The 26,215-nt window shown below is 35.8% G+C and overlaps 1 pseudogene; it reads left to right on the forward strand.

The window, feature by feature from the left end:
* The first annotated feature begins 18,802 nt into the window (after positions 1–18,802).
* Positions 18,803–20,341, forward strand: LOC101141252 (alpha-actinin-4-like; annotated as a pseudogene).
* The last annotated feature ends 5,874 nt before the right edge of the window (positions 20,342–26,215 follow it).

The following is a 26,215-nucleotide window of genomic DNA, read 5'->3' on the forward strand; positions in this document are numbered from 1 at the left end:
ATAACTTTTAATAAAGAAACATTATTTTAAAATGTTAGTGTATGTCTTGTCTGCTTTGACCATGTTTTCTAATGTGCTGTCAGCAACCCCAAACTAGAATGATGCAAAGAATGCACAAAGAACATAATGGCAGCTTCTTATGCTGCATAGCTATCAGACAAAATAATCAAGAATCAGTGTGAAATAAACCTAATCAATTGTACCTGAACACATGATTAATTTTCAAGAAATTAATTTTAATTAATTAATTCTATCAGTTTAAGATGTCTTTAAAAGTATGTTACTCATACCTCATAAGTACTCATAAATAAAATTCTTTTTGTTTCATAGTCACATATCAAAAGTTGTCAAGTTATCTTACAAGTATTGAAATGTATTATCTTTCTTTATTATGGATATTGCTATGATTGTGACATTTCCAGACAAGCAGAATGATAGTTATTTGTGTTTTTGTTCAGGCAACACGGAGTTCATACAAACTGATTGAAATTACAAATATATTTCCAGTTACAGATTATTTTTCACATATTAATATTATTAATTTATTCACCTTGGAGATAGTTTTGCAATTTTTAAGCATTTTGCCTTCTTTACTGAGTTGTTGTATGGAATATTCAGTGAATTATGTTTATTCTAGATATTTTTGGAAATTTTTAGATCTTTCTGTCTTTCAGAGAATTGTCTGAAAGAAATTGATTGCCAACAGTTGTTCACAAATTGTTTCTCCAATATTAGTTTTCATCCACATAGGGACACTTAAGATTTTAAAAACTATTTAAAATGAATTTCAACTTTTAAAAATACTTCTATTTTAAAGATAAATTCTATCTTTCATCAATGATATTTATATTATCTATTTAAATGTGTTTCTAGCACTTGGTGTGCATTTTTTATTCTGCAATTAAGGAAGATTTTACAGTGGCATTTTAAATACAATTTCTACCACTCCATTTCATTATAGTGCTACAATTTAAAATGATTTTTGCTTTCAAGCTTGAATCTATAGAAAATAGCATGTGCAATCTCAGTTTATATTCAGTACATGTTTAGAAATAGGAAATGGATCCAAATGCTAAGAAACACATGCAAAATTTCAAAGCTCTCTCAGAGATTGCAAAAAACAAACCCAAATTCTATTAAAATAATGAAAAATGCTTACCTTGAAATGATATTTGTAATATCACGCCTGTGATATAAAAATTATAAATAATTGGAAACCTTGCTAGAAGTATTCACTTTAAGCAAAATTGTTATTCTGAACAATTTTTTATTTTGATAAATGTATAGAATGAACCAGATTCTTTAAAATTATTTCACCTATGTTTAGGTAAAATAATTCTACCTTTGCTAGTGTCAGTCCCGAATTTCAAAGTTATTAGGAGATAAAATACTGTTCAAGATAATTTCTCATAAAATCACTTTTTTCCCTCTAATCTTTATGTGGCATAGAAGGACCTCAGAACATATATAAACACAGTTTTCACTTTATCATTTCACTTTATACACTTTATCATTTACAAAAGTTTAATTTCCTGTGAATAGGGAAGGTAGAAAAAAATGAATATTTATTTCCCTTTGGTGGCAAAAGAAATAATTAAATCCAGATTTATTAAATTATTTCTTTATTTTAAAACATGTTCTTTCTTTTTACTATGGAACATTTAGAGATGATTTATCTTTCTGGAAATTGTTTGATCACTTCATCGTATAAAGCATAATCTATCGTGACACTTACAAAACTGTATGTCAGATAATAAATTTTAAAAGACATTATTACTAATGGAACAACCTGTCAATTTTTCTTTCCAACTTATATCACCTTGACAAACAGAGGTTCAGGTTAAGGGATATTTGCAATTGCATAATGCTGAACAAAAGTCAGTTGTATCCATCTATTAAAATCACTCCCTTTTTCTCTTTCTTTATTCTTTTTACCCCTTCCTTTTTCTCTTTCTACTCTTCTCTGCCTCTACCTTCTTCTCCTTCTCCTTCATAACATGAGTTGTAGTACTTGAATAATAAAAATTCATTTAGAAATGCTATATGCCCAAAGAAGAACACATATCTCTATAACAAAGCAAAATATTAGTATAAACAGATTTGTCTTAACTTCAATTAACTGACATTGCTCTCATTGGTCAAACAGCATCAACTTCAAATGAATGTCCTTCATAATCATTGAGTCACCGTTTTTCGATGTCATTTGGTGATGAAGACTGTAGTAAGTATCATGATGGAGTTGTGATATCAAAGTGTTAAAATGGAGAAAAATACATCATTTATAAAGTAAGAAACAAAATTTGGAAAGAAAGGAAAACTATTTGTAGAAACAATATTTACATATAAAGAAAACAAAATTATAGACAATTAAAACTAGGGAAAATACTTAGGTGCTCCTCTGGAGCTTACTCTTAAATTATTGATTTTATTTATCTAGGTATTTCATCTATTTAATAGATATTTCAGCCTACATTTATATCTAAAAGATTTCATAGCGCTTTAAAATTTAATACCATTGAGATTATATAAATATAACAAAGTAAAAATATATTAAAAGCTAGATAAAAGGGACTGACCAAAATTGTGAAGCCTCAGTGAGGAATGAATTCTGGCTTTTCTATCAAATGTGTTTTACAGTGTATAATCCATACTTGAACCCTTTGTTTAATATTTCAAATCCTATTATACTTTTTAAATTTTCCAATTATTTAAATTTAATGTTACATCACATTTTACCTTTAAAGTATTTCATAATTGTGCTATCTATTGCTCTCAAACATTTGTATATGTTGTCCTTGTCTGATATTTCTAACATTTTGAATAATAATTATATCTTAACTACAGATTAGTCTAAGAATGTCAAACCCATTTTCAATTTGAGCAAGTCAAGTTCTCCTAAGGTGAACTTTCATCTTCTCACCTCTGAAATCAATGTCACCTCAATGTCTCTTTGAAATCTCAAACTTGACTGTGTAAACAAATAACAGAAATACTACTACAAATACATATTTCTTAGAGAGGAGTTGTGGCAACCGCTATTTTTCAGCAGTTTGAATATGATATTTCTGAGTGCGTGTATGTATGCACGTGTGTGTGCCTGTGCCTGTGTGTGTGCCTGTGCCTGTGTGTGGTATTTTTTCTTTCTTTCTTTTTTTATTATACTTTAAGTTTTAGGGTACATGTGCACAACGCGCAGGTTTGTTACATATGTATACATGTGCCATGTTGGTGTGCTGCACCCATTAACTCTTCATTTAACATTAGGTGTGTCTCCTAATGCTATCCCTCCCCCCTCCCCCCACCCCACAACAGGCCCCAGTGTGTGATGTATCTTGATTTTCTCTAACCTCCTCAGATCTGAGGTTAGACGTCTGAAATTAATTTTGGAAAATTATTGGTTATTTTTCTTTAAAATTTGTCTTCTCTCCACTTATCTTTCACTTTGAGATTTTAATTACACATTTATTATATCATTTGATATTATTCCATGGCTCCCGGATTCTTTGTGAAGACTTTATTTCACCATTTTTATTATGTTTTATTTCTGTGATTTCTACTAACCTATCTTCAAATTTATTAATTCTTTTTATGGCTTTGTAAAATCTACTGATCAACCCATAGAATACATTTTTTTTTATTTTGGTTACTCTGTTTTGCACTTCTATCATTTACATGTGATTCTTTTTCAGTTTCCATATTTCTGCTTCATTACTGGTCTGATCTTGCATTTAGTTTATTTGATGACAACCTTTAAAATATTAATTATAGTTATTATGAATTCACCTCTGATAGTCCCAATATATATAAGTCTGCTTCTGTTCTGCTTTTTTTAATACATCATTTTGTAATGTTTCTTGCAATATTTTATGACTCATAATTGTTTTTGTCAGAAGACATCTTGTATAGCATAGCTGAAGCTTATTTAAATAGTATTTATGCCCTGAAATGGGCAAATTTTTCCCTTTGCTAGATCTTTAGTATGAGAGTTTGAGTCAGTAAGGTGAGCTTATTTATGTTACTGGGCTCAAATGCTTCTAAGATCACTATGTTTAAAATGGAGCCTGAGTTACCAGAGTGCAATTCTCACTCTTTGGTCTATCTGCAGTTTTAGATATCCCTTGTGTTGTGTCTCCACGTTTGCTGGTGTCTTTGGGACTATGTGTGCTGCTCTAATATTCTGATCCAACTTCTCTGTTGGACAATTATAATGTCCAACAGTGACAATGTTCTTGCAGGACATTGTCAGAGTTCTTGCTACTTCCCAGCTCACTTCTTGATCAAGCACGTATTCCTGCCCTGTCCTAGTGGTAGATTTTTCCTTTTTCCTTTCTTCAGCTGCAATGGGTTTTCACTGGTACCCAAAGGAGGCAACGTTTTCTGTTGTACCTACAGAAGCTTAAGGTTTTTGCTCAGTAAGAGAGATTTGAGGAAATGGATTTAGGCAGGATTCTGCGCCTTTACTGCAGCCACCAGTGTTTCCATCCCAGGGATTATAGTATTGTTACACTGAAGGTCTAATAAATGTTAAACAGGTGATTTCCTTCTGACAAAAGTCTCTACATAGTGAGAAGTTTCTGAATTTTTTCAGACATCATTTACTACCACACAAACCTCCAATTCACTTTTCCTTATAACCTATTAAGTGAATTAACGTGTCTTCTAGTATTTTCTTTTGCCTATTTACCCCAAACTATCTTTTCTTACTAGCATTCATTTGTACATGATGGCCTAATCTAGAATTCATGAGTAAAAAACTAAAATTATAATAATAAATTAAATGTCTTTAAAATCAGAAAAAAAATAGGAAGAGGGCTTTGAGAGTTGTTGTTTCCTGGGTTTTTAAGAGACAAACTACTAGGATCCGCTTATATCACAAGTGAAAATAAAATTCATTAAGCTTGCCCATCACATCATAAAGTGAGCACTGTTTTTTTCCCACTTACATTGAGCTTTTAATTTTTCTTTTAGTTAGAAAAATAAAAATATTTCTGTTTTACGTGAAATTTTTAAGTGATGAAGATCCACTTATTTTTCAGGTTATAACTGGTAAATATGAAATTATTTTAGCTGATAAATTTTAGTAGCTAAAAATTATTTTGAAATTAGAGAATTAGTAGTTAAGTTTTCAGTCATGAAGGACAATTTTCTATCAACAAACATAGATATATCTAAAGCGATATTAAAATGTATATGAGTTGTTTAAAACATCCAATGAATTACTTCTCAAAGCAGGAGTCATACTTTCTAACAGTATTGAAATAATCTGTCACAAATATATATAGATATTTTAAGAAGTGTCACATTATACCAGTGCTAATTTTCAAATCAGCCAGCACATGCCCATTATTGAACTCAACTGGGAGTCACAAAGAATATAGTCCTACAACTGTTCATAATAGAATTGCAAGAGCTGAGACAAATGAAGAATGAAATTTGTTCAACAAGAACTCTTTCAAGAAAAAAATTCTTTCCCCTTGATTTTATAAAATAAATCTTCTAAAAACCCTTGATTATTCTTTAATTACATCAGCGATCTAGGAGACCTGTGTCTAAATGGAAGAAAGGCCTTGGACTTCCCCAGGCATCCAATATATTGATCTCTGCATCAGAACATGAAGAAATGGATGAGGGTTATAGTACATTATGCCAGAATCAATGCCATTTGGCTCTTTCAGTTTCAGAAAATAAATTATATTTATTTTTTCAACTTAATTGCTAATAGGGAGGATACAATTATAAATACTTTCAATTATATATGCCATGCAATTCTATAAGTACTTATTTGTATTCTAATATAATAATTATACAACTCCAAAACCTGGGTGATTGAATATGCTAAAACAAACAAACAAAAACAACCAACAAAAACTAGTCTGCCAACACCAGTATATTCTATTTTTTTGTTCTTTGGGAAGTACTAAAAAAATTATTCTCTAGTTCCACAAAAAACTCTAACTAGCGCTACAGTAAAGACTCTTAAATTCTTTGGGCAATGACATCTGGAAACGTTCCAGAAAAAAACTTAACTAATATGCAATCCATATGGCATGTTCCTGGAAGCAAACCTTCAGAGAGAATCAGAATATAGTCCAGCTGCTCTTTAACAGAACATCCAATGAATCTTCTGCAAACTCAACTGCTATACCTGTGCTTGAGAGACAGTTTTATTCAGCTTGATATCTATTAGTATGTAATAACTTTCTTTTCTCTTTCTATTTTTAGGTATACCCTAATCATGGTATTTTAACTCTTGCTTTTCTTTAGTTTTAAATATTTGTGGGTACCTAGTAGGTGCATATATTTGGTATTTTAACTTTTAACTTCATCTTTTAATCTGCTAAATTTTAGCCTCTATTTCCCCATTAGAACCAAACGTGACTTCTTTCCATTAACCACAATAGGGAGAAAATAATTGAAAGAATGAGATGGTTGAGGCATGTTTTGTTTGTTTTTTAAAATTGTTTCCATCTCCTAAAACCTTGAGAGATGGATAGATAGATACTTAGATATACTTAGATATTAATAATATAATAGCTACATATACTATTTATTATATAAGTAATGTCTATTACTTATATAAATGTGGTACCTATTTCTTACATGAAAGTAATGCCTATTACTTATCTAATATGCTTATTTAATGGACATTTCCTAAATTCCTTTTATGGATTAATTCAACCAATTTTGAGGCTATATCTGTTATACCCAATCTACATATAATGAAACTGAAGCTCTAGAGGTTATGTAATCTGTTCAAATTCACTCAAATAATAAATAATGAAACACAGACACAATACTATGCACAGGCTATCTGAAAAGTGACTCTTCTAGTTAATTGAAGAGCCCCTAGAATGGAGGACAATACATTTATCCCCTAGTGTGTTCTGAAGACAAGAAATATGGAAGAGAAATACACACACACACACACACACACACACGCACACCCATATCACTGAGGAAAAAACAAACAAATCACATTTATACAGTTTACTTGACATAAATAATTGTCCATCATATAAACATATAAAGTTGTGTCATATGAAACCTTTGACCTAAAGTCTGACAGGACAATAACTGCTTAAAATAAAATCCAAGAATGATATCTTATGAGGTTTTACTAGTCACCAATTAAAAAAAATAATTTATATTAGCTATTATCCATGGTTACTATAAATAACATTTTTCTTTGTAATTAAAATAACTTATTGAGTACTTTAATAGGCATTTTCTAAATTCCTTGCATGGATTAACTCATTCAATTTTGAGGCTAATTCTTTTATACCCCATCTACAGATAATGAAACTGAAGCTCCAACAGTTATGTAATCTGTTCAAATTCACCCAAATAATAAATAATGAAATACAGACACAATACTATGAACGGGCTATCTGAAAGGAGAACAACACAGTAAGCCCATTGTGTATTTTAAAGATAAGAAATACGCTAGGGATATTTCAGAGAACATACTTACTGTAAGTCAAGCCCCTAGAGTTAATCTCGACAGTTTCAGACATTTTTGACAATAAAAGAATATCTAGACATTTTCTTCTGGGATACATAAGTGTCACTCATTATTATAGAAATCTATGATTTCTAGTAGGAGCTGCAAAGCAGTGGCTGAAGTGCTCTGCTTCTGGAATTGATCTCAGTGAAAAGAAGTAAAGATCAAGCAGTTTCCAACTAAAGTGAGATTCACTTGTAAATGTTTAAGAAGATAAGACATATTGAATAAGTGTGTAGAAAGACAGACTTTATGTGCACAATAAATACCATCATATCGAACCATATTATGCTGGTATATAGGAAAGAAATTGACTGTTGCATAATAACTTTGTATCCTGTGACCTTTCTATTTCACTTATTAGTTCCAGAAGGTTTTTTATTTGTTGTTATTGATTCTTTGGAATTTAATATACAGGTAATGTTGGTACCAGAGAACAAGGACACTTTTATTTTTTCCTCCCCAATCTGTATATTTTTCCTTTACTTTTTTCTTTATTTTTCCTTCTTTAACACAATGATGTACTATAGTACATTAATTGACTTTCAGATTTTGATGATTTCTCCATCTGTTTTTGTGAGTAATATTGGTCTGAAGAATTTATTTCTTATAATGTCTGTACATGGTTTAAGTATTAGAGTAATGTGGTCCTCATAAAATTGGCTAGGAAGTGTTCCCTCTGCTTCTATTTTCTGGGATAGATTTTATAAAATTGGTATTATTTTTTCTTCATACATTTGATAAGATTCACCAGTGAAATCATCTGGATCTGGTAATTTTTTTTGTTGGAAGGTTACTAATTATTGATTCAATTTTTATAGTCCTATTAAGATTGTAAGTTTCTCCTTCTGTAAATATTGGCATTTTGTGTCTTTTGAAAAATGTGTCCATTTTTTAAGCTATCAAACTTGTGGACATAGAGTTATTAACAATATTTCTTCATCATCCCTTTGAAGTCCATGGGATTAGTAGTAATGACCCTACTTTTATTCCTGATACAGATAATTTTCATCTTCTCTATTTTCTTCTTGGTTAGGGTGGCTAAAGGTTTATTAATTTTATTTATCTTTTCAAAATACCAGCTTTGGGGTTTGTTCATTTTCTATAGCATTTTTATGTTTTCAATTTTCCTGATTTCTGCCCTAATGATTATAATTTATTTTATTCTGTTTGCTTTCATAGTAAACTACTCTTTTTTCTCTAGTGTTTTAAGGTGGAAACAGATTATAGATATTAAACCTTTCTTCTTTTCCAATATATAAATATAATGCTATAATTTTTCTTCTAAGCAGTGCTTTTGCTGTTTTCTACAAATTTCAATGAACTGTATTTTCATTTTAATCTATTTAGAATAATTTTTATATGTCTTTTAAGGCTCATTTTTGACACATTCTTTAGTAGTGTTGATTAATATCCAAATATTTGGTGTTTTTCCTTTTTATATTATTGATTTCTAGTTTGATTTAACCTGCTCTGGGAATATACTTTGCATGATTTTTGCTTTTTTGAGTTTGCTCATTTTTATGATCTAGAAAATAGTCTCTCTTGGTACATGCCCCATATGAGGCTGAAAGCATGCATATTTTGCTACTGTGAGTGATGTGTTCCATTAATGTCTTTAATTGGTCTTTAGTCTTTGTCCCTATGCTGTGGCCTTCACAAGTAATTCTCAGCTTCTCTTTCTTATGTGAGATTGGAAGGTTAGAGGGGCTTGGAGTTTGTTAATTTTTATTTCCTCACATCTAATAAAATATTGATAAGACCTTTTCCCTTACTGAGTAAGCCTTTGTTTTGGAGAACACTCTGGGTGTATTTCAAAAGGATTAGCTTTCCCTTCATCTTGCCATTAAATACCATGGTATTTTCTTGGCTCTTTACCATGAGAATCTAGTGGGCTTCTTAAAAGTAGACCCATTAGAATGTGGGAGACCATTCTCATAAGACTGCAGCCTCAGGAGTTTCCCACTTTCAGGCTAGTCTACACTCAGCTTCCAGAAATTTGTAGTAATTACCATTTAGGTATTCCTACCAGTAAATAGCTGATAAGGCATTTCTTCTAGGCATGCAGGTATTGGCTGTGATTCTCTGTATTTGCCTCTTTCCAGATTTTAGGGCAGCATTTTACCCTGAAAACTCAATTTTATGATGAATCCAAAAAGATCCCATAATTTTCAGTTTGTTCCTTTTTTTTACTTATTAGAGGTGCAGGAATATTGACTTCCAAGTTTTTTAAAGAAGGTGGAGCTGCAGTCTAGAAGCAGAATTGCTTCTTGTCCTAGGAAACTTCAATTTTGCTAATAACTCAGAAGCTACATCTGCTTTCATTAAATCAACAATATTATATTAATCTTACTTACCGAAGAGTTACATAAAGATCATTCTGATTTTAGGGCTTATAATTTTATGACCTTAAAACATCTAGCAGATGCAACTATGATTCTGTCTAACCAATAAACCCAGAAAAAAATATATGCTGACATTTCTAAAGGCATTTTTATTTTTATTGTATCAAAAAAATTAAAACCAGCTTATTTATCAAAGATTGATCTCAGTTATATGAACTAAAAGACATTTGTGTTCATTACTATACATTTTAACTTCTTAATTTTGGGGATAACATCTGGCTATTGCCCAGGCTGGAGTGCAGTGACTGTTCACAGACATAATTATAGTGCACTGCTGCCTTGAGAATTCCTAGGCTCAAGTGATACCCTTGCCTCAACATCCTGAGTAGTGAATAGCTGGGCCTACAGGCACACACCACTGCACCTAGTCATTTTACCTTTTTTTTTTTTTTTTTTTTTTTTGACACGGATTCTTGCTCTGTTGCCCAGGCTGGAGTGCGGTGGCATGATCTCGGCTCACTACAAGCTCCACCTCCCGAGTTCAAGCAATTCTCCTGCGTCAGCCTCCCGAGTAGCTGGGACTACAGGCGCCCACCACCACACCTGGCTAATTTTATTATTATTATTATTATTATTATTATTATTATTATTATTATTATTTGTATTTTTAGTAGAGGCAGGGTTTCACCATGTTAGCCAGGATGGTCTCGATTTCCTGACCTCGTGATCCGCCCGCCTTGGCCTCCCAAAGTGCTGGGATTACAGGCATGAGCCACCGCGCCTGGCCCATTTTACCAATTCTAATGAGCATTCATTTATTGAAGCCAACTTGGATAGAATTCCATAAGCAATTTGTGGTCTACTATGCCAGCTTCTACCATGCAGACACAACGTATAACATAATACATGTACATCTGCATAAATACACCTAAACACATATACATACACAAAACAAAGATCTTATCACTTTGATTTTATAGTTTTAGTGATCAAAGAATAATAACATAATTTTACCAGTTTATAAGTAATATTTGAATCTAAATTATATTTTTGAAAACTAGGACATGTTCACATGGCTAAAATTTATTTGCCCCAAAAGGTAATCTTATACAGGCTGTAGAACAATTTTCTGGATAGATGTTTTGTATAGCAGTTTGATTAAAAAAAAAAAACAATTTTTATCTTTTTTTTCAGTATCAAATAATTTTAGGGTTACATATTTAAATGTTTACATTTTAGTTAGAACTGACTGAATTGTATAAGCAAAACAAAATGTCCAAGCACCCTTGAACTTCAGCAATAAATCTATCCCTTGTTTGCTGATTTGGTTTCCCTGACATGGGAAGCATTTTTTTTAAAACTGATTTTTTCTGGCTTTTTCTGGCTTTTTCTGGCACATGTTTCCTAAAAAAAGCATTTTTTTATTCTGGAAGGAATATCTTATATTATTGCTCTGAGCTCAAGATTTTGACTTGTTTGTTCTGAGAGCTTAACTGTAAAAAACATTTATCTGATTCTCTTTTTTTAAGATTACCAATCTTTTACTTAACTGTTCTATCATCCTAAGTGATAGCCAGACAAATCTAACTTTACATTTCCCAAAGCGATCACTCTTACGTATACAAGGATAGGTTGTTTGTTGCCATGGAACTGCTATAATTTGAAAGCCCTTTTTTCTCCTTATCTTGGATGAACTGCCCTAAGGGGGAGGGAAAACATTTCTAAGCGTGTTTTGAAATTAGCAACAATAGATCATCTTAATATAAGAAAAATATTACCATATTTAGAAGAAGCAATTTTTTTTTTAAAAAGACACATATGTCGATGTTTGTCAAACTCAAAAGTTATTTCCCCTTTTCAAGATAAAAAGATTCCGCCACGGTATGTGTGTGTGTGTATATATATATCCCATAGTGTGTGTGTGTGTGTGTGTCTGTGTGTGTGTGTGTATGTATATATATATGTGTGTATATATATGTGTATATATATATGTGTATATATGTGTATATATATGTGTATATGTATATATGAAAGTGAAAGGAGGCAAAAGTGAAAATTTAAAAGGAGTGGATATCTTGGAGAGGGCCAAGGTAGAAAGAAACAGATCATCATCATCATCAAGTTTGGTCTTCAGGTAGAGGTAGAGAATGTTGAGCGAAGATTGTATGGTCATCTTCCTTTTGCAAAACACTTTTTTCCAGTGACATGCTTTTTTGGTGTGTTAGTTTGTTTTGCTTTGTTTTGTTTTGTTTTACAATATTGGCAGAGACCAGGGAGTCTTCGTTTGGTGATTTATCTCGGAGCTTCCATCTACTACAATTGAAGCTTAAGAATTTTAATAATTTTCTTTTTTTTAGTGTTTTCAAGGGTGGAGGCAAGTTGTTTTGCTAAATTAATTAGATTAGGAGTGGGCATGGTTTTCCGTTCTGTGTGAGCTCTTTTAAAAGCTGGGAAAATTTTGACAGAAGGCTATTCACAAACATGGAATTAAAAGCTACTCTAGTGGGATCAACTTTTATAGGTCATCTGGCATTAGCTGGGGAAGTTTTAAGAGACACAAGTTTGGAGCATTTGAATGATTTATTTAGCGGACATAAATTATCCTTGATGTAATTTGTCCATTTATTTAAAATGTACATGAGAATGGACCATAAATTTTGAATGTATAGTCTGCTAGAATCCCAGAAAGCTTGCCATGTCTTAATATGCAAGTATTTTATTCCATTTCTTATTAATCTTTTGAGAGCAAAGAAAATCTTTTAAATCTAATCAGGGAAGGTCAACGGTTTGGGCTGACGTTTTAAATGATAGAGACCACCCTAGTGTCTTTTAATTGGCCATCTCATGCTCACTATTTAGAATGTCTTTTTTACCCTCAGAAAATGTTCAAAAACAAAAAAGGAAAATCCAAATTATTTACAAACATACGTAATCAAGCTGTAATGAAAGCAAAATCAGAGTACTCACAAAAATTTGAATCCGGGCATTCAGATCAAACAAATGTTAAACCAGATACATAAAACCAAAAGTGAATTCACCAGAAAACACATGGTCCTCACAGTCAGAATGTAAACTCTGTAGGAATAAGAGTATTTTCTAAAAGAACTATGTCTTTATAGTAAAAAGGGCTTGTCCAAAAAAAAAAAAAAAAGACATTGTTAATCCCAAGAAGAGTGCAAAGTCCTTTACATAAGTTAGACTTATTACAAAATCAGATTCTAAATAAAGTGAAAAAGAACTCACTAAAGGGAGGAAGCCTGAGAATCTGAGGGGAGATTCACCCAGACAGAAAAGGTGACTCGGAAGAAAAGAACACAAAGAGCTCAGTCTGTACCATAGTCGATTCCAGGGCCTGCAGATCCATCTGAGGTGAGCTCCCTTTGGTCCCACTTCTGAGACATCAATTTATGTCGACTCAAATAACGGACATAGGTAGGCTCTCTAAAATAAAATAATATTTATTCAATAATAGGCATTGAAGTTGAAATATACATGTCAATAAACTGTGCATATTCAGGGAGGTAAATAAAGACAAAAAGTCTTAAAGGAAAAATTAGGAGAATTACATATTTCTTTTGAGATCATTTTTTCTTGATTACAAGGATCAGCAAAAAGCATGGCACTGTCCAAAGCTGGACAGGCAGTTGCTGGGCAGATGGCCTTGAAGAAGTATTTTTTATGTGTGTGTGTGTGTGTGTAAGGTTGTGATGGTCTTTGTGCAAGGTAGCTGTTTTTGCAGAGTCTTTTGTGATAAGTTTTGTTATCAGGCATTCATGCATGAGAATCCTCCCCATATGGCCTTCCCTGGCCCTGTTTGTCAACGGTTTTAACACAGATGACTTTATTTTGATTCTGACAACTTTCCCATCATTGCTATCTTTGTACAAAAAGAAATGCACCTCCTTTCTTACTTTCTCAACTCTTAATTCTAACACTGTACATGAAAAACATACTGCTATTGACTACATATAAAATTATAATATTTTACTGCTATTCATTAGCCATTTTGAAGGCAGTAGAAAAGTGAAAATAAACACTGATTTTGATAGGGAAAGAGAATATAGTTTAGAAACCATCATTCTACCCAGTAGTTATTGTAAGTAATATTTTGGTGGTGTGTTAGATTTATATTGTTTCTATAATAAATTGCCACAAATTTAGTGGTTTAAAATAACACAGGTTTATTATGTTATAGTTCTAGAGGTGGAAAGTACTAAAGTCAAGGTGTTGGCTATGCCTTTCTGCAGGTATAAGCGGGGAGGGTCCATTCCCTTGTAAACACAAGAGTCTTCCCACATTCCTTGGCTCCTCATCCTTTCCTCCATCTTCAACTCCAGCAGGGGAATACATTTACTTCACTTTCACTTCTGCTTTCATGGTTACCTTTTCTTCTCTGACTCTGCTTCCATCATGGCAATATCTTCTCTCTCTTTCTGACCTTTCTGCCTTCTTATAACTCTCTAATGTAATCCCTGTTAGAGTACATTAGAATCTGGATAATTCAACATAATTTCCTCATCACAAGATCTTTAATTTAAGCACATCTGTAAAGCCCCATTTGCCATATAAAATAACATACTAATAGGCTCTGGAGATCAGAATATAGACATCTTTGAGAGGCTGTTATTCAGCCTAACCCACATGGTGTTGATATAGCTACCTACATGGACACACACATAAACACACATTTCAGCATGAATTTGGGGATTTTGACATTTCCTTCTCATTGATCCCAAATACAAATTGTTTCGTTCCTTGACTGGCTGGAATTTCTGTTTAAATTTCTGAATCAAGGCATTAGAGGAGTTTCTAGCTTCACTGCAGCAGATCATAAGATAAAGATCTTGAGTTTTCAGTTGAAAGTAAGTCTAAAATTCAGTAATAATGAGATATGGCTGTGGAAAAATATGTTTAAAGAATTTTAAGCTGCAATAATAAAATTATGTCATCTAGTACAGCTGGGATGATATGCAGACTGTCCAGAAAACCCTATATACTAGCTACATGTACTATACCCATATATATTTGTTCCAGCAGCTTTAAATAGCCCTGTTCCTAGCTAGACCTAATCAAGAAGACAATAAAAGATTTGGCAAAATTGTTTGAAGTTCTTGAGGCTGTTGACAGAGAGAATAAATAATTCATTTAGAAAGTGGGATTAGAAAGACATTTCTTTTCACAGTATTTTAAAAATTAGAAGGATTCAAAGGAGGTATCTTGCAAGGAAAAAGGGCTTTTTTTTTTTTTTTACATTGTCGTAACTTTCAGTATCAAAGTCAAAACTCAAATACTGACTTTCTTATTCTAAGTCCTGTCTTCTGTGCATAACATCACAATGGTCTATAATGGTTTATGAAATATTACTGAGAGAATCAAATGTGCAAAAGCCCATAGCAGAACCTGAGGAACAATGTTGTGGCCTGTGTAAATGCGTGGAATCTGGAGCCGGACTACCCCAGAACAAATACTAATTTGTACTGTACTACTTGTAATACAAGTACTAATTATTAGCAGGTTTCTTGTTTGTAAAATGCTGTTAATTTTGTCTAATTCACAGGGTTTTTTTTACCTATGAGAAATAAAAAAAGTTTATATATTTAAAATATTTTGCAATGGGTAAGAGCTCTTTCAGTATTAATTAATGCAATAATGAAAATTATTCTCTGGCACAAGAGAAGAACTCAGTAATTTTAGTTTCTATTTTCAACATGATAATGTTACTATGGAAATAAATTAACATATATTCTAACATTACAACAGAATTTCTAGAAATCCAGAGAGTGGAAAAAATAAATTTGAATAAGATATCATCTTGGATCTTTTTTATAATGTGAAATTTTCCTATTCACTTTTCAAGACAGAGCTCAATAGAAGTCAGTTCTCAGATCAGATATTTTCTTAACTTTTTATATAATCCTCAATTCCGGTTTCATCTAAATTACGTCTTAAATAAAAACATTTTCATTTTAATGTTAATAGGGATATTAATGCTAGCATATGTCAAAGGAGGAGAGAAATGGTGGCTGTAATTGTGTATTTTATGTGCCTTCTATAACAGATTCCTTTATATATAGCAAATGAGTAGAAATATCTTTTAAAGTCTTAATTGGTAGTTGTCTGAATAGTGCCAGAATAAAGAAAGAATTTTACCAAAATGTTCCATTTTGCTCATTATTGTTTGCAGGGGGAATAATGGTATTTTGGTGACTATCAGTTCCCCATATTTGCCTTATTCACAGGTACTACAGTCCCAGTAATATAACCCAATTAATATATTTGACTCATACCCTCAATCAGGCTAAAGTGCTATAAAAGATACATAATTTGATTAAAGTACACATATAAATTTCAAATTTGTTTCTAAAATTTTAATCTGTTAAGACATAACATAAAAAAATGTGGATGCACTATACATATATCACTCCCGTATTATTATCTTCTGCATATTCACATCTTTGAATTGAATACACTATAATGAATCTTGGCTTCATCTAAGCTACTAATGTATTTCTCTCAAAAATACCAGACAATAATTAGACTGGGAGAATGAAATGCATTCATTCATTGTAAGATAGCACTAAATATGCATTTCAATTTGAATTTGGTGCTTTGAAATTTATACATTTTTTACATTGGTTTAAGTATCTCAAGTTAATGTTCCTGTATTTTAAAATGGCTTTTTTTTTTTGTCAGAAAGATTTCTCTTCACTTTTTTCTTCATGGCTAATCAGGATAAATTGGATTAAAATGATCTATTTAAAAGTTTAACACTGATCTTGTACTGCTTAAGGAGGATCTTCAATTGATTAATAGATTTCATGTCAAGATATATTTACTGGCTTTGTGTAATAATAGAAGTGGTAGAAGGAAGGTGAAATTAAAACTTCACTAATACTATCATTATTCAAATGATTTATCTTCCACAAATTCTATCATAACTTACTTCCAATCCCTAAATTGTTTAATGTTATGAGTACATAGTGATGCCAGTAGTGTCAGTTAGATTCCATTTTTTCCAGAGTCATTCTATATTGTGCTTCACCTAGTTCCTTCTTTTAAAAACCAACCTATTGAAATAAATGAACAAATCCATCTTTCCTCTGGCTTCATGTTTGTTTCAGATAATGGGAAGACCCAATGAGAGAACAAAGGAGTCAGTGATTTTTGTAACAAGGTTAAGCGTGCTAGATTGAGTTAATACATATAAAATTCTCATTCACTGGATCATTGACTAGGAAGGTTGATTCTTAGTCCTGAGATAAGGAAGGTATTCAAAGAAGATGCTTTGGGATGTAATATAGGTGTCCAGGGTCACAAATATATCAAAAACAAAAACCGGTGCAACAAAGGGACAAGAGTGGGGTGCTGTTTTGGAGGACAGTGCTGTTAAATTATTAAAGATCATATTAGGCTTCTTCAAAATTTGGTGTGTGACTGATGTGTAGATTTTTGGCTTTCCATTGCAAAATTATTATTGGAATAAGTAGCAATCTTATTGCTGTAAATTGAATGTGTCCTCCCCTGACCCACAAATCCATATGTTGAAGTTCTATTCAGTGATGTGACTAGATTTGGAGATAGGGCCTTCAAGAAGGAGGCAGTTAAGGCTACATGAGGTCATAAGGTGGGACATGGATAAGATAGAATTATTGTATCTACAAGAAGGGACATCAGAGTGTTATCTCTTTCTCTGTCACATGAAGACAGAGCAAGAAGGCAACTGTTTGCAAGTCAGAAAGACAGATTTCATCAGAATTTCCACCATGCTGGCACCCTGATCTTTGATTTCCAGCCTCCAGAACTATTAGAAAATAAATTTCTCTTTAAGCCACCTACTTTATAGTATTTTGTCATGTGAATTATGTATTAGCCTAATACACCTGTATTGTATCAACTGTATTCTATTCCTTAATTTTAAACCATGATTCGCTTCAAATACTATGGTGTCAAAAGAAAATTTGATTGTATATCTAATGACTTATATATAAATTAATTTTGACATTTAAAACAATATAAAGGAAAGCTTCCTGTAAAAGAAGTTGATTCTCACAGGTTTTGCTTGATTTTTTGTTGATGCTGTGGAGAGACAAGCTCTTGGAGCTATCTACTCTGCCATTTTCACTAATGTCGTTGTTCTTTTTTAGATGCCCTAGTTATTCTTCAATTACTCTTGCAAGGAAACTATTTGGAATCAGAAGCAACACAAGTTAACATGTTTTTCACAACCATAAATGTAGTTTACATTTTTAGAATCTATATTGATTGAAATAGTGCCAGTAGCCCATTATTTTCACATTGTATTAAGAACCATACCAGTATTAAGAGAATCAGGAAAGAAATGAGAAACTACGTTGCTCATAGCACTTTGATTGTGAGAAAGCTAATCCCTTTGTGAGTTCTGCTATGAATGAGATAACAGAGCAATAACCTGTGGTAAGCATAAACATAAAGGGAATTAACCTTGTTAGTCCAATAACAGATAGACCATTGAAAAGGTATTCCTCTGATTAATCTACTATGGTTTTCTTAAAGGAAGCATTTATAATTAAATAAATGGGTTTTTCCTTTTCTCTGTAAATTATCATTGCTTTTCAAGCAATTCCCCTTTAAGGGTACTTTATATGAGTATCCTTTTAATGTGGTATTGACATTTTGCTGTGATTATCTATCTTGTCCTATTATTTTCCAATTCCCATTATTAAGACCTTGATGATGATTATAATGAGGATGATGATTAATTTTTATCAAAGCATTAGAGTAAAAAAACTGTCACTTCATTTTTGTCCCAAATTCTAAAATTGTCTGTAGTCTTCTTAGAAATTTCCTGAAAAAGGCAACTGTCTAATCTTATCTGGTGGATGCTTCTCCGAGGGACTTGATTTCCTGGGAATACGACCAGCCCCCAACGACCCCTTGTCCCCACTCCGGCTGTCCCTTGGCCTGGGTCCTAGGGAAGGAAGCCATGCTGGGGCACCGGGACTACAAGACCGCCATGCTGTCGGACATCAAAGCCCTCATTCGCAAGCACGAGGCCTTCGAGAGCTACCTGGCTGCGCACCAGCACCGCGTGGAGCAGATCGCAGCCATTGCCCAGAAGCTCAACGAGCTGGATTACTACGACTCCCACAATGTCAACACCCGGTGCCAGAAGATCTGGGACCAGTGGGACTCCCTCGGCTCTCTGACCAACAGTCGCAGGGAAGCCCTGGAGAAAACAGAGAAGCAGCTGGAGGCCATAGACCAGCTGCACCTGGAGTATGCCAAGCACGTGGCCCCCTTCAACAACTGGATGGACAGCGCCATGGAGGACCTCCAGGACATGTTCATCATCCACACCATCGAGGAGACTGAGGGCCTGATCTCAGCCCACGACCAGTTCAAATCCACCCTGCCGGAAGCCGACAGGGAGCACGAGGCCATCCTGGCCATCCACAAGGAGGCCCAGAGGATCGCTGAGCACAACCACATCAAGCTGTCAGGCAGCAACCCCTACACCACCGTCAACCCACAGATCAACTCCAAGTGGGGGAAGGTGCAGTAGCTGGTGCCAAAACGGGACCACGCCCTCCTGGAGGAGCAGAGCAACCAGCAGTCCAACGAGCACCTGCGCTGCCAGTTCGCCAGCCAGGCCAACGTCGTGGGGCCCTGGATCCAGACCAAGATGGAGGAGATCGGGCTCATCTCCACTGAGATGAACGGGACCCTGGAGGACCAGCTGAGCCACCTGAAGCAGTGTGAACGCAGCATCGTGGTCTACAAGCCTAACCTGGACCTGCTGGAGCAGCAGCACCAGCTCATCCAGGAGGCCCTCATCTTCGACAACAAGCACACCATGGAGCACATCCGCCTGGGCGGGGAGCAGCTGCTCACCACCACTGCCCCAACCATCAACGAGGTGGAGAACCAGATCCTCACCCGCGACGCCAAATGCATCAGCCAGGAGCAGATGCAGGAGTTCCGGGCTTCCTTCAACCACTTCGACAAGGATCGTGGTGGGGTGCTGGGGCCTGAGGGGTTCAAGGCCTGCCTCATCAACCTGGACTATGACATGGAGAACGACCGGCAGTGTGAGGCCGAGTTCAACCGCATCATGAGCCTGGTCAACCCCAACCATAGGGGCCTTGTGACCTTCCAAGCCTTCATCAACTTCATGTTGCAGGAGCCCACCGACACGGACATGGCCGACCAGGTCATCGCCTCCTTCAAGGTCCTGGCAGGGGACAAGAACTTCATCACAGCTGAGGAGCTGCGAGAGAACTGCTCCCCGACCAGGCCGAGTACTGTATCGCCCGCATGGTGCCCTACCAGGGCCCTGACGCCCTGCCCGGTGTCCTCAACTACAAGTCCTCCTCCACAGCCCTGTATGGCGAGAGCGACCTGTGAGACCCCAGAGAGACCCGGACCCAACACCCCCCACGGCCTCCAGGAGGGGCCGGGGCAGCCCCACAGTCCCGTTCCTCCACTCTGTATCTATGCAAAGCACTCTCTGCAGTCCTCCCGGGTGGCTGGGTGGGCAGGGAGGGGCTGGGGCAGGCTCTCTCCTCTCTCTTTTTGGGTGTTGGCCAGGAGGTTCCCCCGACCAGGTTGGGGTTGGGGAGACTTATGGCCAGCGCTTCTGGTCTGGTAAATATGTATGATGTGTTGTGTTTTTTAAACCATCTTGCAGGGGACAGTGGATTCCTACAGCACAACAGGTCCCTTCCATGCCCTGGGGATGCCTCACCATACCCAGGTCTCTTCCTTTGCCCCGAGGTCCCTTCAAGGCCTCCCCATCCAGGCCAAAGCCCCATGTGCCTTGTCCAGGAACCGCCTGGGCCATGCGAGGGGCCAGCAAAGGGCGCCACCACCACCCGACGGCTGGGGACCCACCCAGCCCCTCTCCCCTCCCTGCTCCAGACTCACTTCCCATTGCCAGGAGATGGGGGCCCCAACCAGCACCCCGCTTTCGCAGCAGAGAAGCTGAGTTGGCAGACTGGACCCCCCTGAACCCCACCCCATCCCACCAGCCCCGGCCTTGCTTTGTCTGGCCTCACATGTCTCAGATTTTCTAAGAACCAAAAAAAAAAGGAAAAAAAACACAAAACAACAAAAAACAAACAAAAAAATCACTAAAAACACAAAAAAACTATAAAAACTTTCAGAGAATTACTAAATAAACAAATAAATAAATAAATGAAGTTGTTTCTTACATCAAATCTGCATTGTTACAAATTATATAATTTTGCTGTGGATCACCGGAGAGATCAACAGCTAGTTGATATTATCTTTTAATGATAAGAGTAGAATGTTTTAGAAAGCCATTTAATAGTGACAGGAGAAGCAAAATATGAATAAAATGTATGTTGAAAATTCATTGATATTTTTCAGGTCAACGTTGAAATCACTTCAGAAAGGTTTTTATGTTTTTTGGAGTGATATTCTCCAAACTCTGTAACTTATTACAACATTCGTTGCTAGGAAATTATGTACAATTTACTATACTGAGTTTATTATAGGATACAGCTCTCTAGTAGTTTTAAGATTAGCATTTCAGTGCACTCATCAGTCACTCTTTAATATAGTAATCACTTCCTTACACAAAAGAAATCTGGGAAACAAATCATACAGAGTATTAGAGATTTTTACAGTTTTATCCTATAATTTTAATTCCCTATTTACAATTAAATATGTGGAGTTTTTAGAAATATTTGAAACTAGTTTTATTAACAAAATTATTTAATAAACATTAAATTATCATTTGCTAAGTTCTAAAAATAATTATAAAGTAAAATTAACTCATTTAATTCTCATGAAATAAGTATGTCATATGTTCTTATTTTATATTTAAAGGAACTGAGAAGGGAGAGTAATTTTCCCAAGGTTTTTCTCCCTGCAAATAAATACTGATAAAGTTGAAGATCTGAGGCATGAACCCACATAGACTGGCTACCACTCAGTAGTCTTAACCACTACACAATGTTGTTTTTCCAGGGTGCATATATAGTTGTACATTTAAGGATATATATATATATATATATATATATATATATATATATATATATATAGCTTAAGGTGGCCGGGCATGGTGGATCACACTTGTAAGCCCAGCACTTTGGAAGGCCAAGATGGGTGGATCAGGAGTTCAAGACGAGCCTGCCCTATATGGTGAAACCCCATCTCTACTAAAAATACAAAAATTAGGTGGTCGTAATGGTGTAAGCCTGTAGTCCCAGCTATTCAGGAGGCTGAAGCAGGATAATCTCTTGAACCCGGGAGGTGGAGGTTGCAGTGAGCTGAGATCACGCCACTGCACTCCAGCCTAGGTGACAAAACAAGGGCTCTGTCTCCAAAAAAAAAAGAAAAAAAAATGAAAGTCTTTACCTAGCCACAAGGATACATTGTATCTACTAACTGTATATTTCTCCCTGTATCCTGGATAGCACCATAATTCATCTCTATTCTAAGTTTGGTATCTGGGAACCACGTTAAATGCCACTTTCTTTTCAACCCAGATCTACTGAGTCTCCAAATTGTCTATTCTGCTTATTATGTTTATATACCTCCCCACTTCCAGTTTTGGCCAATCCATTACTTTTGCTTTGGTTTAGACCTTTATTTTTCTTCTACTGGTTGATAGGGGCAGCTTCCCAAGGCGTCACTCTGGCTCTAGCTTAGTCCTTCCCCAACACACTCTTTATACTAGCACCACCATGTTGTGTCAAGGACTAAAATTGAGATGTGATCATCTATAACTAGAAAGTCAAAGACAATTCAAGGTTGTCAGAATTAGGCACATATTTTGCTTTCCTTATACATGAATAGCATTTTCTCAACTGTCGAATCAGTAGCATTTCCAGCAAGTTTGAATCTATTTTTATATAAAGTAATGTGAATGGATTAGATTAAGATAGCAATTGGGGAGGGATTTCAGAACTCTGGGCAGTAACTGAATAAATATCATTTGGATCACAGAATGTTCCACCTTTGAAGATTGCCAATAGTATTTATTATCTTTGAAGCTGTCTACTCATCATGCTGAATGTCCTCAGAATTTTTAAGGACACTCAGAGAATGCTACCTCTATCCAGATAGTCAGAGGAATGCCGTATGAACTTCTCTGTTATTCCTCCAGATGTCCTTGGGAGTTACAAGGAAGAATGTGTATTTCTTAAAGGTCCATACCCATAATTTATCTAGGTTTGGGAAAAATTATCTGTTATTATCCTTTTGAATAAACTGTCTACCCCTATCTCTTTTCCTACCTCCATTTTAAGGCCAATAACTCTTAGATTTGCCATTTTGAGGCTATTTTCTATATCCTGTAAGTGTGCTTCATTGTTTTTCATTGTTTTCTCTTTTGTCTCCTCTAACTATTTTCAAATCACCTGTCTTCAAGCTCACTAATTCTTTTTTTCTACTTGATCAATTCTGTTAAGCGAGTGTTAAAAGACTATGATGCAGTCTTCAGTATGCCAATAGCATTTTTTAGCTTCAGAATTTCTGCTTCATTCTTGTAAATTATTTTAATCTTTTTGTTATATTTGTCTGATATAATTCTAAATTCCTTCTCTGTGTTGTCCTAAATTTCTTGAGTTTCTTCAAAACAGCTATTTTGAATTCTCTGTCTGAAAGGTCAGATATTTCTGTTTCTCCAGGATTGATTCCTGGTGCTTAAGTTAGTTCATTTATTGAGGTCATGTTTTCCTGGGTGGTCTTGATACTTATAAATATTTGTCTGTTTCTGGGCATTGTAGAGTTGGGTATTTCTTGTAGTCTTCTCAGTCTGGGCTTGTTTGTACCTATCCTTGTTGGGAAATCCTTCCATATATTCGAAGTACTTGAGTGTTGTGCTCTGAGCTGTATCTGCATTAGGGGTTACCCAACCGCAGTAACACTGTGGTTTTTGAAGATCCACAGGGGCATTTCCTTGATGGTCTTAGACAAAATCCAGGAGAATTCTCTGGATTCACAGGCAGAGATTCTTATTCTCTTTCTTCAGTTTCTACCAAACAAATGAAGTCTCTCTTTGTTATGAGACACTTAGAGCTGGTGGTGGAGTGACACAAGCACCTCTGTGACTACCACCACTAGGAATGTGCTAGATCATACCTGAAGCCAGTACAGCACTGGTTCTCACCCAAGACCTGCTGTAATCACTCAATGGCTACTCCTTATGTTTATTCTAGGCCCTGAAGCTCTACAGTCAGCCAATGGCGAAGCCAACCCAGCTTGTGTCCTTCCCTTCAAGGCGACGGGATTCCCCAGGTCCTTAGACATCTTCATGGGGTTCTATTGTACTGTGGCTGAGCTGACACTCAAACCATGAGACATAGTGCTTCACATTCATCCCTCTCCTTTCCAAAGGCAGAGGAGTCTCTGCCATCACAGCCCACAGACAGTACTGACAGATGACTGTCATTTTTCCTTTAAGGCCCCAGGTTTCTTCAGTCAATTTGTATTTAATGCTGCCTGTGCTGGTACTCACCATTCAGGGCAACAGACTCCACTGTGGTCCAGGGCAGGTCCGGAAATGCTGTCTAAGAGCCAACCCAAGAGCCTCCTTGGTGTTCTACTCCACTGTGGATGAGCTGGTAACTAAAAGATAAGATAAAAATCTTTACTCTTCCCTTTTCATTTCTAAAGTGGGAGGAGTCTCACCCTATAGCTACCATAGCTAGGACTCCTCTGAGTCCCACCTGAGGCCAGAAAGTCTCAGAAACTCACCCAAGGCCCTTGAAATAGAACCTTGCTATCATTGTTGGTTATTCATGGCCCAAAGTTTCTTCAGTTAGCCATTGACAAATCCTGCCAGGACTGGGTCTTTCTTTTCAAGGCCAAGGCTGCCTTTTTTGGATCAGGGTGTTTCTAGAAGAGTTATCTGGGAGCTAAGCCTTGGAAAAGGGGACTCACGACTCTGACCAGTGTCCTATCCTGCTGTGGCTGAGCTGGTATCCAAATCCAAGACAAAGTCCTCCCCATTCTTTCCACCCTTCTCCTTAAGTGGAAGGAAGGGGTCTCTTTTGGAGTCACAAGCTTTTTTTAATATGGGTTAGGAGACGGGTGATGCCAGTATTCCCTTAGTCATCCTGGCTGGTATCTTAGTAAGTTATGTGCCCCCCAGTTCTCTGGCTCTGGGCCTAGTCCAGCACTAGGTCTCACCTAGGAATTTCAGTTCTTGTGGCCAACGCTGACTTTCTATTTTATTTAGGTGCCCAAAGCCATGTTAGTTCACAGTGGTTAGGCTTGTGGGAATTCAAGTACAGACCACTGGGAAGGGTGATTCCCCTCTGGCTAGGACTGGCTTAAATACTTTCTCCGTCGGTGGGCGTCAGCTATGTTTGGTCCGGTTTTGTTTTCTGCTATAAAAGGGTAGCACTACATGTTCAATGCCTCACAATTGCTGCACTTTTCCTCTCACAGAACTGCTTTCTCTACCATACCGCCACCGCTGGGGACTGGAGGAAGGGTGTCATCAGTGACTCAAGACTATTTTTCCTACCACTTCAGTGCCTCTTTCATCAATATGAATGTAAAACCAGATACTTTGATTGCTCACTTGATTCTTGGTTTTTATAAAGTAGATTTGTGTGTGTGTGTAGGTTTGTAGATAGTTGTTAACTTTGTGTCCTGCAGGAGGGACAATCTGTGGAGACTTCTATTCTGCCATCTTGCTCCACCTCCTCCATCATCCACATTTTTCAACTCCTGCATATTTCACAACGATATGTTAAGTGGGTGTATTAGTTTGTTCTCGCATTGCTTTAATAAATACCTGAAACTGAATATAAAGAAAAGAGGATTAATTGACTCCCAGTTGTGCAGACTGTACAGGAAGCATGACAGCTTCTGCTTCTGAGGAAGCCTCAGGAAACTTACAATCATCATAAAAGATGAAGAAGAAGAAAGCCAGAACTTGACCAGAGCAGGAGGAAGAGAGGGTAGGTGTGACGCACTTTTAAACAACCAGATCTCATGATAACTCACTCATTCACTATCAAGAGAATAGCACCTCAGGGATGATGCTAACCCTTTCATGAGAACTCTGTGCCCATGATCCAATCAGCTCCCACCAAGCCCTACCTCCAACACGAGTGATTACAATTTGACATGAGATTTGGATGGGGAGACAAACTCAAACCATATCAGTGGGATTAAAATAATAACTTTTGTTTTCATTATCACTATTTTTATTTCTGAATGAATGCATGTATTTCACTCGTCTTAGACTGTTGTGACATATTACCATAGATGGGTGGCTTACACATAACACATTTGTTTCTCATAATTTTGGTCTCTGGAATTCCTAGATCAGGCGGCCAGCATGGTTGAGTTCTGGTGAGGGTCCTCTGCCAGGCTTCAGACTGCCGACTTCTCACTGTATCTTCACGTG

Source organism: Gorilla gorilla, chromosome 3, assembly GCF_029281585.2.
Source record: "Gorilla gorilla gorilla isolate KB3781 chromosome 3, NHGRI_mGorGor1-v2.1_pri, whole genome shotgun sequence".
Classification (NCBI taxonomy): domain Eukaryota; kingdom Metazoa; phylum Chordata; class Mammalia; order Primates; family Hominidae; genus Gorilla; species Gorilla gorilla.